Source organism: Anolis sagrei, chromosome 2, assembly GCF_037176765.1.
Source record: "Anolis sagrei isolate rAnoSag1 chromosome 2, rAnoSag1.mat, whole genome shotgun sequence".
Taxonomy (NCBI): domain Eukaryota; kingdom Metazoa; phylum Chordata; class Lepidosauria; order Squamata; family Dactyloidae; genus Anolis; species Anolis sagrei.
Window position 1 is genome coordinate 208,918,389 of NC_090022.1, and position 18,838 is coordinate 208,937,226.

Genomic DNA, 18,838 nt, shown 5'->3' on the forward strand with positions numbered 1-18,838 from the left:
GGCTCTCAACCTGGGGTCCCCAGATGTTCTTGGCCTACAACTCCCAGAAATCCCAGCCACTTTACCAGCTGTTAGGATTTCTGGGAGTTGAAGGCCAAAAACATCTGGGGACTTCAGGTTGAGAACCACTGCTCTAACTAGTAACCACTGCAGGAGTCTATCACTTATTGTGTACTTGTAAGCAACAATGAACATGACCAAAATTTGGCAATCAGTATTGAAAAACACCAAAATCAAGACAGGAGGCTATGTATGGGTAACTAATAAACATCACCCATGCACAGGAAGCAATTGAGGGCTAGTGAACACTACCCAGACAAAGGATGTCTCCAGACAATAAACACTTCAATTTGATTAGGATTGTCTTGGATGTAAAAATTCTCAAAATGATGGCAGTACTGTTATCTGCTGTAACTGAACTCTATGCCTGTTTCAGCAAAAAAAATGCTGAGTAAAGATGAGATAAATAAGAAGTTGGGGAATAGTCATTGGGAATTAAATGACTTCAAGTCAGAATTTTTGTTTCAGTTCAATCAATTAATCAACCAATCACTGTATTTATACCCAATCTTTTCCCTCCCCAATACCTCTCCCATGAGTAAAACTCAAAGGTAACTGTCATTACTCAAGAGTTTTTTCTTACAAAATTCTTAGAAATAATTTAATGCATTCTTCTGCAATTGTAATCCCCACCTTCACTATAAAATGCCAGCCATGGGTTGCTAAGTGATTTATGAAAGGTGCGCTTCAATGAAAGTGAGCCTAAATTATATGGTGTGACTTACATTCAAGATGGAAATCACATGTTACTCAGATGCTGTTGGGCTGTAATTCCCATTAACTGGGTTGGCTAAGGCTGCTGAGTGGTGACGTCAAGGAGATCTTCATGATTTCCACTTTTGTTGTGTGTTTCCAAGTCATTTCCAATTTATGGTGACCCCAAGGCAAACTTATGGATTTATGAATTGATGAACGTTGACCACAAGATGATTTTATTGCTGCTGTTTTTTAATTTGACTGTTTTAATTAGTTATAACTGTCATCGTTATATTGTAAATTGTATATTGTACCTTGTGAATTGTTAGGCATCCAATTGTGCCTTTTGTAAGCCACCCTGAGTCCCCCCCTAGGGGGTTGAGAAGGGTGGGGTAGAAGCACTCCAAATAAATAAATAAATAAACTTATCAAGGCAAGATTTGTTCAGAGGGTTTTTTTTCTTTGCCTTTCTCTGAAGCTGGGAAAGTATTATTTGTCCAAGGTCATCCTGTGAGGCCTAATGAGGATATAAATCCTGTTCTCTAGAACTGCAGTCCAATACTAATGATTTCCATGTATAGCCTAAATCCAGTTGTTAGTTCTAACTAGATTAGGATTACTGACTAACTGAGAACTTGATGAGTCAACACATACATAAAGTCCTATTAATACAATAGATCTACTTTAATTGTAATTAGGAATGGAAAGAATATGTGTCTAGGACCCGGGTTATGTGTTTGTGCAGCACTGCTCCTTTAGTACATTTTAACACCACTTTATTTGTCATGGCTTAATGTTATAGAATCATGAGAGTTATAATTTTACAAAGTCTTTAGCCTTCTCTGACAAAGAGTGCTGGTGCCTCACCAAATTGCAAACCACGGGATTTCATATTATTGACCTAGATGGTCAATATAGATGTGGCTAAAGTTTCGTCATCCTTGTATGATGCCCTCTGTCTAGAGCAGTGGTTATCAACCTGTGGGTCCCCAGGTGTTTTGGCCTACAATTCCCATAAATCCCAGCCAGTTAACCAGTTGTTAGGATTTCTGGGAGTTGAAAGTCAAACATCTGGAGACCCACAGGTTGAGAACCACTGGTCTAGAGTCTCTGATTTCCTTTTAAATCTGGTTTCAGGCCTGGCTATGAGACAGAAACCACGTGCTCACCTTGGTGGATGACCTACGCAGAGGTTTTCTGGACCTCTCTGCAGCTTTCAATACCATTGCCCATGGTATCTTTCTAAGCTATCTCTCTGGGATGGGACAGGGAGGTACTGCTTTACAGTGGCTCCATTCTTTTCTGGAGAGCCGTATTCTGAATGTGGTGCTTGGGGACCTCTGTTCGAACCTCTGGCCATTGGCATGTGGGGTTTCTTAGAGTTCTCTTTTGTCCCCCAGGCTATACATGAAACCACTGAGAGAGATCACCCAGAATTTTGGAGTACAGTGCCTCCTACATACAGATAACATCAAACTCCACTACTCCTTTCCACCTAATGCAGAGGAAGCTGTTCTGACCCTAAACCAGTGCCTGTCCTCAGTAACGAGCTGGATGAGGGTAAACAAATTGAAACTTAATGTAGACAAGTACTCCCGGTCAATCAGAAGGCAAATCGGGGAATAGGGATCCAGTCTGTGCTGAGTGGGGTCACACTCCCTCTGGAGACACAGGTCCACAGTTTGGGAGTCCTCCTAGACTCTGCACCGAACCCGAAGGCCTAGGCGTCAGCAGTGGCTAGGAAGGCCTTTGCATAATTAAAACCTTTGTCACAACTGCCACATCTGGCCACAGTGGTATATACCTTAGTGAAATCCTGTCTGGATTACTGTAACACACTCTATGTGGGGTTGCCTCTGAAGAGTGCTCAGAAACTTCACCTTGTCCAAAGAGCTCCAGCCAAGTTGCTAAGCTCCACTGGCTGCTAGTCTGTTTCCAGGCACAACTGAGAGTGCTGGTTATGACCTTTAAAGCACTATACAGTTCAGGTCCTGTTTAATTGGCTGTCAGCATCTCCTAGTAGGAACCTGTCCAAGTCCTGAGATCCTCAGGAGAGGCCCTTCTCTCAGCCCTACCTCCATCACAAGCTCTGTAGCGGCCCCTCAACTGTGGAATTCCCTACCTAGGCTGAAACCTTTTTATTCAGGCAGACGTTTAAAGAAGGATGTTTTCAAGATCAAGTCAGGGGGTGCTGTGGATTTAGCTCTGAATATATTTTCATGGATTTTAACTGTGATTTTTTATATCATTGATATTTAATTCTGTTTTAATGTTTGTATATTTGTAGATATTAAATTGTATTGAAATGTTTTTAATGTAAGCAACCTTGAGTCTCCTTGTGGAGAGAAAAATTCGGGTATAAATAAACATAATAATAATAATAATAATAATAATAATAATGGTACAGTTGTGTAAAGACAATGTGATATTATGTTAACATAATATATTAAGTTCATCATAGATTAACATCATAGATTCTGCTGCTGACTGAGCTTTCTGAAGCAGGCTTTTCCAAGCAAATCAATGGCTACCCAGCATTTGTGCGTGATACATACTTTGGTCCTTAAGGTCATCCATATGTGCATAATTTCCCTTCTTATGACCATATAATATTACATTCCATTTTGCCATTTCGATTCTTGTGACCATATAGTATTACTTTCCACATAACTGAAACTGCATGTAGCAGTTCCAGCTCTTATGACCATGTAATATTGCCTTTCAAGTCACCAGTGATACCTATTCAGTGGGGAAAAAACACAGCAAAGATGAATGTCAAAACTTTAATTTTCCCCTTAAATAGTTTTAATGCATCTGGAACAAAGCTGATTTTGAGGAGTTGGTTGCAAAAATTTTCTGATTGTATGTCCTCTAGTCATTACGTTTTTCTCCCTATTGGAAAATATTTACTGTACTGTATTACAACCAGCATTAATATGATGAATGGTTCTTTCTTAAGGGGAAGAAAAAATTAAACCAGAATGAGACCAGATTTAATTGTATTGCACTTGGCATATTCTACCAGTAGGTTCTTCTGCCTCAGTTCCCTTGTGTTCATAGCACTTACATTTAATAAAATAGGTAATTTTTATTGCAACATTAAAAACCAGGAAGCAAGAGGGCAAAACATTATATGGTTAAATTAGCATTCCTTTCTAGTTTTACTTTCCATTAGAGAAGTTTATCATCTTGTGCTAGATAATGGCATGTCTACTTATTTCTTGCTGTTAATTTGACCATGTCTAAGTATTAAAGATGTAAATCCTCACTTGTTTAAGTCCTGCATGCAAAAATGAATAATTTCAGAAGTGTCTTCATAAGTGATTTGTACTCCTAAAGTTTTTCAGTTTTTCCCATTTCATTGCAATTTACTCCAAACATTGTTTGGAAATGAAACATTGGCTGAGATGCTGCATAGGGCACATGGTTATGATGTTATACCTATGATCCATAAATACATGGGAGCCACACCATGGCACTGGCGAACTGGGCACTGAAAGCTGATGATGCACCCAGACCTCACCTGCCTGAAAGCTGTCGTGTGATAAGTAATCTATACACCAGTGGTTCCCAACTTTTTTTTTTCTTTTACCAGGAACCTTTTTGACCAGGCACCACTTTGACCAGGGACCACTCTCCAACATTAGTACCAAAAAGGTTACGAATCAGTTTTTGGTCAACTTTAGATTTGGATTGATTATTTGGGATGATGATTCAGAAAATTGCATTAGATAGACCACATCAGCTCTAGTTTCCGATACAGAACATATGCCATCTCGTAGTCACCATCTACTCACCCACATAAAATCATATTTAATAATCTAGAGCCACGGACCTTACTTTAGGTCTCACGAACCACCACAGGTTGTGAATCACTACTATACACCAATATCTAAGTTTTGAAATTTGAGTTAAAAAATCAACCCTAAAATCCTTGGTTGACTTTTCCTGGATCAGTTTGGAACCATGTATTAATTACGGTATTTAAACAGAAATCATTCCCTTCTCTGAGTGGAGAAGAAGCAAAAGGGAAGAATGTAATCCATCCTGGGAGAACCTAAAAGAAGCAGCAATTCTCTCTACTCTCTGCCATGGCACCACTTCTGGCTTTTTTGAATGCCTAGATAGGGAAATCAGAGCAGTCTCCAGTGGCAGCCAGACAACTGAGGCTCATTGGTGCTTTCTCCTCTCCGTGGAATGACTCTTGACTTACTCATGGGTCATATCAAAATCCACAATTTTGACTCCTAATCCTGCCCTCAACATATGATGTGGTTGACTTATTAATGAGTATATACAGTATGTACCACAGGACATTGCAGTATCCTTGCTTCTGCTTATTACATCATTTATTGCTGACAGGAGGGGGCTGGATACCTCATCCTTTAACATCCCATCCAACAGGACTGTAGAACTCATTCTCTCAGCATAGACAGTTTTGTGAAGAAAAGAAAGAAGGTGCTGTGCCTTTGCAACTAAACAACTGAAATGAAAAAAAGCGATTGTTTTGCTCTTGCTAAGTGTTGAAAATATTTGTGATAATTGGCATTTATTGACTAACATTCAGTATCATAGCCTAGGGTTATGGATCTGAAACTTTTCTGAGACTACGTAGTTTTACTGAATGCAGATTGCATAAATGCGATACCAGCCCACCTGCACTCTTCAGGCTCAGGCAGCTCGGGGATGTGGAATTGCTGTCCCTTTCCTCCCATTCCCTTATATCTCTACTGGCTACAGCAGCAACATTGCAAACTACCTTACCCTGGCCGTTTCATCTTGCTTCTTCCATTTCTTATAATTTGTGAAAAAGATGGGTCAAGGGGAAAAGGAGCCCAGTCCTTCTTTTAGGTTCTTCAGGGATGGGCTAAACTTTGGCTTTTCATCCTCTATTCAGAGTACGTTTTTCTCCTCTCCTCTCCTCTCCTCTCTTCTCTTCTCTTCTCTATTCTTTCTTTCTTTCCTATCTCTGTTATCTCTTACATATGAGGGTGAGCACAGGAGTGGTGGTTCAGCTTCTGCTTTGCCAATTGGTTTACTCTGCTTCAGAGAGCCAATGCTATATGTCACTTTCTATAGTAGAAATGCAGCACTTATTAAACCCAGAAATGTACAACCTCCCGTGAAACTGCCTGTTAATTGCTTGCAAAGGAAACTGTGTACAGAAGTGGGTATTTAAGAATGTGATGTACTCAGTTGGCCATTAAAATGTGATTCTGGTACAACATGTGGCAGAGAGAAAGTATACATAACCAATTAATTTATACTATTTTAAGAATCTAATCAAGATGTCACAAACTGAGCTGTCGCCATAATTTTATGATGTTTATTGGGTGCTGCGGAACTCATGGAACTTTTTGATTGCTTAATGGCATTTTAACATGCTGCAGGGTGTGCTTTTTGATTGGATCAGCGATGCATTGAAAAGTCCTGAAATCTGCTGTTTCTCTTTGTTTCACTTTTCCTTTCATCTTCAAACGAGGAATTAAAAGAGCTATATATACAAAACACATTCCATAAATTAATTAAAATGATTTACACATGCACCCAGACCAAACAACGACAAATTGAATTAAGACTTGTTAAACAGTTATGAATAAGATGCAAAATTCTAACAAGGCCTCTTCCCAAATCACAGACACATATAGCTGTTCTGAGTCCCCAGTAGTCCATGAACTCCAATAGGACTAGACTGCGGAGAAGGAGGCATCTAGGAAGGTTCTTGGTAGAAGTATGGATACTAAAACCTGAAGTATAAGAAGTATCACATTACCATGTTGCTGTCAAAGTCACCAATGGTGTTGTGCCTTGCTTTGAGGCCATCAGGTATACCAATGTTATTATTTTATATTATGTAGTTATTCTGTTCTTTATTATTTTTGACATAACGTCATAAAATAACCTGATGCCAAAATTAAACAGGAACACCAACACTGATACCTCATTGGAGAGATTGTTGTGCCCCTTCCTGCTTTCTTCCATACCTGCTTTGAGGCAGAGCTGGCTCTATATTCCATGTATGGAATGGGAAATGTGTGCCTTTGTTTCTGACTTATGTTGGCTATTATGCAAAGGATTTGTTCAAGTCTTATTCTCTTAGTATAAGAGGATGGTGATGTTGCCATTGTTATTCTCTAGTGCTAAGAGAATATGACTTGCCCAAGGTTGCTCAATGTATTTCCATGACCGAGTGGAGATTCATAGGGTATATCTACACTGTAGAATTAATGCAGTTTGACTCCATCTGTATTTCTATGGTTCAATGCTATGGAATCCTGAGATATGCAACTTGGTGAGGCACAAGCACTACTTGATAGAGAAGTCTAAAGGCCCTGTAAAACTATAGCAGCCATTATTCCATAGCATTAAGCCATGGCAGCCAAAGTGGGGTCAAGCTGCATTACCTCTACAGTGTAGACCTCAAATCACTATACCGCACTGGTAATTGTATTTCAGCCTTGGTGATGAATGCGTCTTCGACTCATCTGAGAGTAGCAAGATGGGTTGGAATGTGCAGAGCAGCTTGAGTGACACACTCAACTCTGTCCAACAACCCCTTGTTGTCCACATCATAGTGAGTCTTCTTAGAGGAGACATCCATGGTATGAGTCCTCCAGGTAGTGCTAAATCTCATCTAGCTATGACCTTCCTGGCTCAATAGAGTTATTGCCCACTGAGTTAAATTCTTCATTGTCCTTGTGGCACTTGGATGACTAGACCCAAACAGTACATTTTATTCATGCCTAATCAGTCTAGCCTGCATTTGATTTAGGCATTGCTTTCATGAATACTAGTGCATGAAAAAAGAAGCAAATAATTTCCGGCAAACTTCCCAAGAGCACAGCTCAACATTCAATTCCTCCCAATTGCCAATTGAGTCCCGTTAGTTGACGCTTTAGAATAAGTAGACTTTAATTCATAAATTAGCATGGTTTACAAGGCTGTGCCCAGAAAAGTGCAGAGTACAGCAAAGACCTTTTAAAATTCCCCTGTTACAGTGCCTGCATTTGCAGATACTGCAGGAAGAGGATATATGGTGAAATTCATTGCAGAAGAGGCCCAAATACATCACCAACCAAGTCATTTGCGGGGGATGCAAAACACACAGATGCAGAAATGCATCCTAATTAATCTGCTCTGAGTAATCCTAGGTGGTCCATTTTAGCAGAAAAATTAGAGCAGATAAAAATGGGATTGATTTTTTATGTAAAAATGAAGCAAAATTATCCAGATGCAAGGGCTAATAAACAATATTAATATGGAGAAATGTAGAACTCTGGTTTTAGTGGAGAGAGGAAAACAAATAGACTGTTTGTGCCTCCTGGGGCTAATTTCTCTGTCTTCTTCGTCTCCACAGTCATTTAACCATGATCCAGTTGCAGTTGTACAGAATTTTCTGAGTGTTTTTGGCAACAGGAATCAAAAGAGGCCTCTTCCCCTTCAATAGTGTTCTGACACTGTTCCCTTTCCTCTATGCCTCATGGCACAGGGGAAAGGGCACAGGGGAACCTGGCCATGTGGATAATAAACTCATCTTAATTAGAGCCAGTCCAGTACTCCACCCAAACCTTGGATTGTGGAGTGGCTTTGGAGCTTTGCTGAAACTCCTGGGCATTCCCTGTCTTCTCCTAATGTGGGCCAAAACCAGGCTAACCAGTTTTACCCTGCATTACAGACTAGAAGTCCCTAGGGATCATGTGGACATCTATGAGTAACTTCAGGCCTGATGTGGGATATGAGGCAGTATATACGAGCCCAAGGAAGCTATTCTATCCCCTCTACCACTGAACTCACTTCCTCACTCATTGTTTCCACCGAGGCTCCCTTTCTAGCACGAGTTCCTTTGCATTGCTGAGGGACAGTTTAAGGACATCTCTGAGTCTCTCTCTCCCTCTCGCTTCCCCACTATCCATACGTGCACAGTTTTCCTGACTTGCAATCCTATTCATTTTTATTTTAAATGTGTTGTGCTTACCATTACACTTGTCTGGCTGTTGAGACCGATGGGTAATGCTTTACATTTGTCAACGGTGCTTCTCATTTGCTAACTGTCAGACGCTTCTCCCAAAGAGGCCAGAACCATTTGGAATACTACTGGCTGCTCAGTGCATGACGCCTTATTCCTCCAAGGGTTCTTGCTCTTTTTCAGGAGGCCATCAGCAACTTTTAATTAATTGACTGCTGCGCCATTATTTGCCATTCTTTTAGAACTGCAAGCCCGACGACCTCATCTTAACAGAAACAGAGATTAAAATAGCAACTGCCAATGCATGGAAAGCACACCACAAAATAAGCTCCCCATCCCCATCCCTTGGAAGACTGTAATGTGGTGATTTAATTTCATTATTACTCTGTCACCCTGCTAATGACATTTTAGCTTTTTACACATGAAGATCTATGCTAAAATGTGTTGTTTTAATGCCTCCAGCACTTCTTCCTCCCTCCCCGCACCCTTTTGTATAATTTTCAGTCACAAGGAAAAATAATCCAGTGTTATAACTTACAGTGACAGTCACAAAGAAGGGTGTTTTGAGCTTTTATGCTCTGAAAGGTGTTCCTGGAGGGAACCCATCACTTGCTGCTGAAAGATCACAAGAAATACATTCAAATGTACATGTAAAACAATGAAGACAAACTTTTGTAAATGCAGATTTTGAAGTTGAAATCTGCCTGTTCAATATGGGAAAGATTTTTCGTCAAGCAGGAATGCAAATTGTTCAGACACAGAAATGGGCTTTCTGTTTTATTTATGTATGTATTTAAAGCCTTCCCAAGGTGGCTTACATGATTAAATTCCACACAATAATAAAACAACAAAAATTAATAAAATCAACAAATGCAAGCAATGAATAATATCCAGCTCAGTCAGTAGTAAAAATTGAAAAAACAATTGCAGCTAAAGGCTAGGAAAAGCAGTAAAACTCAGTCAAGAAAAGACCAAAAAAACAAACAAAACAAAACTTTGCTGGGTTTTCTGAGGTCCTGGGACTTGGTAAGAGTGCCCTGGGTTTACCTCCCAGTAAGTGCTTGACCAGGGAGCAACCCTACTATTAGGTTACCTTCAGAGCTTAGGTGTTTAGAAGACTAAAGAGGCAGTCTAGAACCTCATCACATGGCTCAAAATAAGCATCCTAGGATGCTTAGAATCTTATTGGGGGACAGAGCCTCATGGCAACCATCAGATGGCATTGCCTATGGCTCTGCCACAAATCAGGGTAAAGGAGTCACCGGACACTTTCTCGGCAACCAGGGTGAAAGAGTCACTGCACAACTTCCCACATTGTGCTACCTCCAATTAAGCCAGAATGGGGCCTCCCTGCGAGGGTGATGTTTTTGGAAGGCAACGCAAGAGGGAGCTGCATGTGGGGTGACAAATTCACCCTAATGTTCCCTCTTTCTTGGCCAGAAGCCAGTTGAAGTGGAACACTTTGCCAGGCCTTTATGATAAGATAGTACCCTCAGCTGGATCCACATCAGATTGATTTTCCCTCTTGCTTCTTTCAGGACCAATGTACTTAAATAGAATATAGATAAAAATAAAATGACTCTTACTTAACACAGTTTTATGTGCATGGTCTTGTTGTTCCATGGCTGGTCATCAGGAAAGGACCACCCCATCCCCCAGCTCTTAGGGGTTTTTAAAATCTAATTCCTCCACTTCCTGTTGCAACCATCAGAAAGCCCCAATGTGGATAGATGAGAAATTTGTCTCTCTGTAGCAACAGTCAGCCAGAGTTTCAATAAATTAGGTTCTTGTGGGTTTTTTCGGGCTATAGAGCCATGTTCTAGAGGCATTTCTCCTGACGTTTCGCCTGCATCTATGGCAAGCATCCTCAGAGGTATGAGGTCAGAGGTATGAGGTCAATAAATTGTTGAATTTGCAAAGATGAAGACTGACTGATACATCTCTGTGCTGAGCTAGGAAGAAATCCTAAATGGATGTCCATTGGGGGTCCCTTACAATTTAATACGGGAGTTTGGAGAGTGGAAGACTATGTGTCAGGAGAAGTTGTGGAAGAAGGGAGTTGGATTAGATGACCCATGGGAGTCCCCTCCAATTCTAGGATTATATGAAAATGTAGAATTGGTTAATATTGATTTCTACTGGTTAATATATGAGAGATATTTAATGAAATAGCTTTGTGGTTTTAAAAATCCACATTTTTTGTCAAAATTCCCTAAAATCAGTAAATGTATTAATATTTCTGAAAGTTGGGGGGAATTATCCCCCGTTGTTTTGTGCCATTGTATAGAAAATTCAAAGAGATAACTCTTGTAGTGCTTTTAAAAAAAAGTTGTTTATAAAAACTTTACAATTTCCCAAAGCTCCATGGATAAATGAAACTTTCTAGAACTTGATGGGCTAACAGAGGTATATGTGTTCTATCATTATAGCAAGTTACACTCCAATAGCAGTAAAAACAAGCGAGAAAGGAACCCCTAAAATGTCCCCAATTATAGTAATTATGTGCTATTACTATAACAAAGAATTAATGAAATTTTGTTACTCTCGTTATAGTAATGAAAAATTTCACTAACTATACTTTAGGAACACTTTAGAAATGAAATGTCAGCACTCCCTAATTTTGTAATGACTTTTGAAATATTTTTATCTCTTTAACTCTTTTTTTTAAAAAAAGAAACCATACCATTCTCTGACTAAAGTGATATGAGCCAAGACCTTTATCTGTCCCATGACAACCTAAGAGATGTACTTTCTCTGCAACAGCACTATTTCTCATCTTTTTGAATTCCTGTATAGGAAAATGGTGGTGGTTGCCAGGGTCAAATGTTCTCCTGAGGTATTGATGGCCTTTACGCTCACCACAGAATGACCATCAACTTATCAATGGGCCATATCCAAATCCATACTTTTTTCATACACACACACACATTATATATAATTGCATATTTAAAATAGAATAGTCGGGTAAACGGGTAAAAGGGGGAGGGTGTGGTAGTGGAGTCATTCTTAGTAGAGTAACTCTTAGATAAATATCTAGTATATTGCTTGACAAGAAGAGAGTTAAGGTGACAGAGGGAGACACATTACACTAAATTTAGTTACTACATCTAACTCTTCATTAGTAGTACACTTACACACAATACTTAAAGTATTACAAATTTCATTCTTCTCTATAACAAAAAGCAGGAGTAACAGGAGAAATATTGTCATGTAATTTTAAATCTGTCACATCTTCTTATATTTTCTGCATTATTCCATATTCTTCTTGTCTTCTGCTCCAGCTCTTCATTCATTAAAAGTTCATCTAGATAATTCTTATTTGGATTTTTAATCTCTTTTAACTCCTCTATCACATTTTAATTATTGTCTAATATAATCTAACCTATTAGTAAATTAGTATTGTGCTGACACTAGTCATCTACAGTATATAACACTATCATTCTTTTCCTCACATCAATCCAAATCTAATTAGGGGGTACCAATTCCTCTATTGTCCAGAGATTCTTAAGTGAGGAGTTAATCAGCAATCCATAATTTTGATTTTAAAACCCACTCTTGACATTGACTTATAAATGTTATTTCCAGACCTAGATCCCTTGTTTTTCTGGGCAGTAGTCCAGTCCATTCTGCTAGTGACTGAAGTGTAGGTGGATGTATATTTAACTAAGTTGTTAATGGAGAATGCCATTACTTTCTGCACATAAAGTGCCTTTTATTTTATTAAAAAGTATATAAATTCTAAGCTGAGGAAGTGTTTCCTGCAGCTCTTCCTGCACAGAAAAATGACATTTTTGTCCACATCTGAAATATAGTTTTTGATATGGAAAATATGTTCCTACTAGCTGTATCTGCCACGCGTTGCTGTGGCCAACCTTCCTTCCCTCTTTCTCTCCTTCCTTCCCTCCCTCTTTCCTTCCCTTTTTTTCCCTTATCGCCTTCCTTCCTTCCTTCTCTACCTTTATCCTTCCTTTCCCTCCCTTTCTTTCTCTCTTTTCTTCCTTCTCTACCTATTCTTGGACTGTAACTCCCAGCAGTCCTCCTGATTATCTACCTACTATCTAATCTCTATCTTATCTATCTGGAGGATTACTGGGAGTTGAAGTCCAGGAAAGGAAAGAGGAAATATATACGGACTGGGATGCTCTCAAAGAAATCCAAGAAGAAGCAAACTTGCAGCTTGGAAGCAGTGTATTTGGAGCATCCTCCCCCCCCCCCCCCCCACAGGGCCTGTTCTAGGGGAAGCTGGGAGCTGCGGTTTTTGCACATGCGCTGTATAATCATTTGCCTATTGGGGGTTTTTAAGTCCTTTCCACTGTTTTTGGGAGGGGTTTATAAGTGATGGTCACTCATTGGTCTGTTAGGGGTATAGTGTCCAAATTTTGTGTCAATTCGTCCAATGGTTTTTGAGTTATGTTAATCCTACAAATGAACATTACATTTTTATTTATATAGATTCCAAAACGTTGCTGTTTTCTCTATTTAAAAATGTGCATTTGTCTGTTTAATAAGTTCTGAGCTGCTTTCTCACAGTGGAAGGAAAATGATTAAAATTGTTAAGGGTATGATTTGCTTCAAGGACAAAACCAGCAAACATTGAAATCCCTATTCCTTACTGCAGCTGTGACTAGTCAGAGACATTTTGCAGGTGGACAGTTTTCCTTTCCATTATTATTCCAGTTCTATAACCCTGCTCAACTCACTTTCAGGAAACATTTCTTCATCCCATCCTGGTGAATTATTAGAGAGGATGGCGAGAAGACAGCATTCCAAAAGATGTGGTTAGTTACAGAAGCTCACATGCTGCAGAGCGAACATTATGCAGTGTTTTAAAAAGCATGCTTTTCTTTGTATTATACCTTGATATATGTGGGATTTGAACTGTAAAAGAAATTAAGAAACAGAAGTAGACAATAAAAGGCATATTCCCATTTGCTATGAAACCTGCCTTGAAAGCAGTAAGAACGAGATGAGATTAGAATCAATTTTCTTGTAAAGCCAAGGATAGTTGGTACTCGTTTTTTTAGTGGCCTAATTTATATACACAAACTTTATTACCTAAGCAGGCCACCCAGTGCACAGACAAAATTGAGCACAGGTCTTCATTAAAAGGGAGATGGCCACAGCAGGGGGGTATTTTAGAAGTTCATTGTGGAAAGAAGGAGAGAGAGGCGAAAAATGGAGCTCTAATCCACAGCCATTCTAAATTCTAACAGCATTGCTCAAATATTTTAGTACCTTATTAATCTGCTGGCTTTATGCTGGCTTTAAATGCACCACAGGGGAAAGAAGAGGTGTGATAGATGTGGAAAAGAATCTATACTCGTTTCTTCATTTCTCCCTTTTTTTGCATTTCCTTCAACGATAAAGCATGCACTGTTTTAATTAAGTTGCTTCCAACTAATTCAGGTGCTCTATAAAAATATAATGAAGCAATTAAGATGTGTGCCACATGACTGTGATGCCTCTGTTTTCTTCTGCAAACTGCAAAAATGAAATGTAAGACAGCCTGTCTCCCCAGTAGAGTTGCTCTATCTTTAATAGTTGTATAGAAAATGGAATTTTAGATGTTATCAAAGAATGTCTGCTGAAATTTCCTCTTCCACACAACTATTAAAGACACAAGAGACCTCTCCAATTTTCAATATGGCAACTGTAATGCCCACTTGGCAAGTAAACTGTAGAACAGAGGAGATTGGTGAAGAATTTGGGAAATACCTAATTTGGGAAGTCTATCAATAGGTGATCACTCATGGCTGAGTATGATTGTCTTCCAAAGTCAGTGTCTTGGCAGTGGAAGATGAGAGTGAGATTTGTAGATGGTCTATGTTTTTCAGGTGGACAGTACAGTTGGAAGGACAATACCTTTATAAACAAGCATTTTGATATGCCTATGAATGTCCTAATCCTCAAATATTCTCTGCTTCATTTGAAAAAATGCCAAATTCGCAGAACTTAGATGCTGTTGTATTTCAGTATAAATGTCGACTTTTGTAGAGTACTGCCTGTCTATGGTAGGTAGCGGAAATGCTCATCATTGTCTAGCATTACATCATTAAGCTTTATTTCTGGCATTACAGAGGGATTGCTTGGTGTTAAGTGAGAAGCCAAGCTTTTCATATGCTTCTGAGGTGTTTAAAGTGACTTGTAAGTCTTCATCTGAATGGGCACATAATACATTATCGTCAGCATACTGGAGTTCTATAACTGAAGTTGTCGTTACCTTACTTTGGACTTTCAGCCTGCTGAGGTTAAAGTGCTTGCCATCTGTCTGATATGTGATTTCCGCACCAGTGGGAAGCTTTCTGTGAACAAGGTGTAGAATCATAGCTAGCTATGAATATTTAAAATAAGGTTGATGAAATAAATAGCATCTGGAAACACTCACTTCTTAAAGATTAGGTGTTTGAAAAGATGTGGTTTCTGGCATTTATTTTAGGTATTAAAATTTAAAATAAAATTAAAATGAAATGTGATTTTTCTACACCAGGAATGGAAATTCATGAGAATGGCAGTTTTCTACACTAGGAATGGCTGGGATTTATCACAGTTGGTAAATCACCTGTAATGATAAAATCTACCAACTGAAAGGTTGCCAGTATGGAGCCCCAGGTCAGCGGGAGTTACTAACTGTCAAGCCGAGCTTACTGTTGACCTAATCAGTTCAAAAACAGCTTGTGTTGTTAAGTAGAGAAATTAGGTACCACTGAAAAGCAGGGGAGGTATTTTATAACACCATAAATAAAAAGAACAGAAAATGCTGGGTGACCAAACAAAGGGAGGAAGTCCTGATGGCTCTTTGTCAAAAAGGGTGGAGCGCCAGACCTTCCAAGATGTCAAAAAAAGCTGGAAGTTGATCGACATAACATACCCCCTTCTGTTCTATCTGTCTCTGTATTGTCTATCCAAAACATCATTGAATGTTTGCCGTGTATATGTACTGTGATCCGCCCTGAGTCCTCTTGGGGAGATAGGGCAGAATATAAATAAAATAATAATAATAATCATCATCATCATAAAGATGTTGTTAGTCATCAGCATCCTGCACTTCTAATTATTGGCTATGCTGGCTAGGGCTTCTGGGAGCAGGAAAACAGTATGAATCCCATCCCTGCCCCACATGGTCCCTCAATGGCATTTACTGCATTTGTGAAATCATCTTTAAAGGTTGTAGAGCTTTGTTATTTGTAACAAGTTCTTGGGATGATTCAGAGATGAAACCCTGGTTATTTTCAGCTTCTGAGGTACAATTTTTATGCTAATGCCTGATTGATAGTGAGTGTGGTGAAGTTGTCTTCTCCAAGAGGTTTTTAAACAGAGGTCATTGATTGGGAATGCTTTGATTGTATGTTTCCATGAATATACAGGATGGTGAAAGATTGGCACTAGAATACCCATATATGTAGAAATAACAAATATGAGATCTGGAAAGTTATGCAATGAAGCTTTGTCCTGCACTAACCATATGCAGGCCATTCATGCCTATTGGGCCACCAGGAGCAATATGTTGGTTTATAGAGATCCTCCATGCTAGGCATGATTTTGGTCCAGCCACGATTCCCTTTTTCAAAAGAAAGATCTGTACATTCAAATGTCAATACATCTTTAGTGAACCCCTACATTCCTTAGGTTTATCAAAAATGGTGGTTATGTAGTATAACTCCATAATGTTCCCAATAGTTCTTTACATGCATGGGCTCCCTCCTCATGAAATGTAATGAGCTTTGGTTATTGTAAGCGCTTTCAGGTCACTCTGACATGGCAACATTATCAAAGGACAGACTTCCATGGCTGAATAGAGATTTGAACCTGACACTAATCACCTGTGAGGTTTTTTTAAGGTGTCTGCTTTGGAGTCCTGTTTGGGGACCCACTCTCGGAAACAGCAATGTGTGTTTAGCCAGGACAGGGCCTTTTGTGTGGTGTTACCCCCGAGTGAAGACTATCCTGGCCAAACACATTGACCTAACATCTCGTCTTGTTACCTTGTTTTGCTCATTTTCTGGTGGGATGTAAAATGAAAATGGTTTGCAAATTGTATCTCATATTTAATGTGGTGGTGTTTGTCTATGGCTTTCTTTCGATTTTAGTTTTGCATTTGAATTTTATTGTTATATTTCGTTTTACATTTTAATTGCTTTAGAGATCAGTCAGTGGAAAGAAGAGGTAGAAAACTTCTACATAATGGCATAAACACAGCTGTTTATTGCTTTAGTTCCATCCAGAATAGTATTCTTCCTTTATACCAAACTACACCTTACCTGCCAATGAATACATAAAACCTGGAATGACTGCTTCTTCTAGAGAAAATGAGTTTGACAGAGGAACCATTGCCAACAGAAAAGCATTGGATAGAGAGGGCTTAACACTCCCCCACCTAATATTTTTACATAATACCCTGTCAATACCTCCTTTGTTTCCTAGTGTTCCAGCCTGCAAGGTCAACACTTATTTGAAACTCCAAAAGGCAAAGTAGCATAGATACTGTACTGGTAACATGATAGACAGTGGAAAGTTGTTGCTTATTTGTTCAGTCACTTCCGAATCTTTATGACCTCACAGACCAGCCCACACCAGAGCTCCCTGTCAGCTGTCACTACCCCCAGCTCCTTCAGAGTCAAGCCAGTCATTTCAAGGATACCACCCATGCATCCATCCATCTTGCCCTTGGTCAGCTCCTCTTCCTTTTTCCTTCCATTTTCCCTGACATCATTGTTTTCTCTAAGCTTTCCTGTCTTCTCATTATGTGGCCAAAGTACTTCAACTTTGCCTCTAATATCCTTCCCTCCAATGAGCAGTTTGGCTTTATTTCCTGAAGTAGGGACTGGTTGGATCTTCTTGCGGTCCAAGGCACGCTCAGAATTTTCCTCCAGCCCCACAGTTCAAAAGCATCTATCTTACTTTGCTCAGCCTTCCTTATGATCCAGCTCTCACGGGGAATGGCATTGCTTTAACTATGTGGATCTTAGTTGCCAGTGTGATGTCTCTACACTGTTTTATCAAGATTGGTCAGTGCTCTCCTCCCAAGAAGTAAACATCTTCTGATTTCCTGGCTGCAGTCTGCAAAGATAAAACACCAATTCCCCGTTCTTGGTTAGACCTGTTTTTAGAAGGAGCAGTCATATTTAAATGCCAGTGTACACATCATATTATATACAGATGACCCTGAAATGGAGCTGTCTGAAAGAGGAGAAGGGATCTTCGCAGTTGGTCTTGGGTAGAACGAGTTAACTACCTCAGGCAGCAAATATTAGGTGTTGGAAGTTGCAACCCTACAACCATGTCTGTTGAGCATTCAAGCCATTCCCACCCCTTGAAGAACAGACCTGTTTGACATGTATTGACTTATGCCTAAGGAACTGTGGTTATTTTTATCTTTTAAAGTGTTTACCATCTTGAAAGAAAGGTGGCATACAAATTGAGTAAAAAAAATCCTCTAAAGTAGTCAGTTGCCCTCAACTATGATGGAATATGCAAGCCCATTGTTGGTGCTAAAATAAGATTCAGTTGCAAAGGCAGTTGGCATCTGTAGATGGGACTGTGACTGGAATGAATTTTGTATTTTGCTTCCTGCAGCGAAATACCTCAGAACAGCTTGAGGCCTGAGATAACAGAAACAAATGTACAATTTACATCTGACACAGGCAATGAAGATTCTAAAGTTGGAATACATGAAACAAGCACAAAGAGGTGTCAGAAAAAAAACCACTGGACACTGAAAAACTGATCAAGGGGTGACATAATATTCCACAATCGTGTTGGAGAAAGTATTAAATTTCATTGTATGATGTACAATGAAAATAAAGTTATTCTATCATTCTAAATACTTTAAGCTTTCTATGTTTATGGGACAAGTAAGCAAGAGGTAGCCACTGTGGTTCTGATATCCTAGTTAATAGAGATATCTGGGGATTTTCTCTAAAATTACCCTATGTCTGGAATGACCGAGGAATTTGTGTCTATGGGTTTACCTTAATTAATTCTCTGCATATGTCACATGGAGGAGGGAATAATAAAGTGTAAGTTCCTTTATTTACTTCGACCGTGTTTTCTTAGGTTTTCTTTGTTTTAAGTTTTACCATATGTTCTTATTGAATAGATGTCTGTAATTAGTAGTGT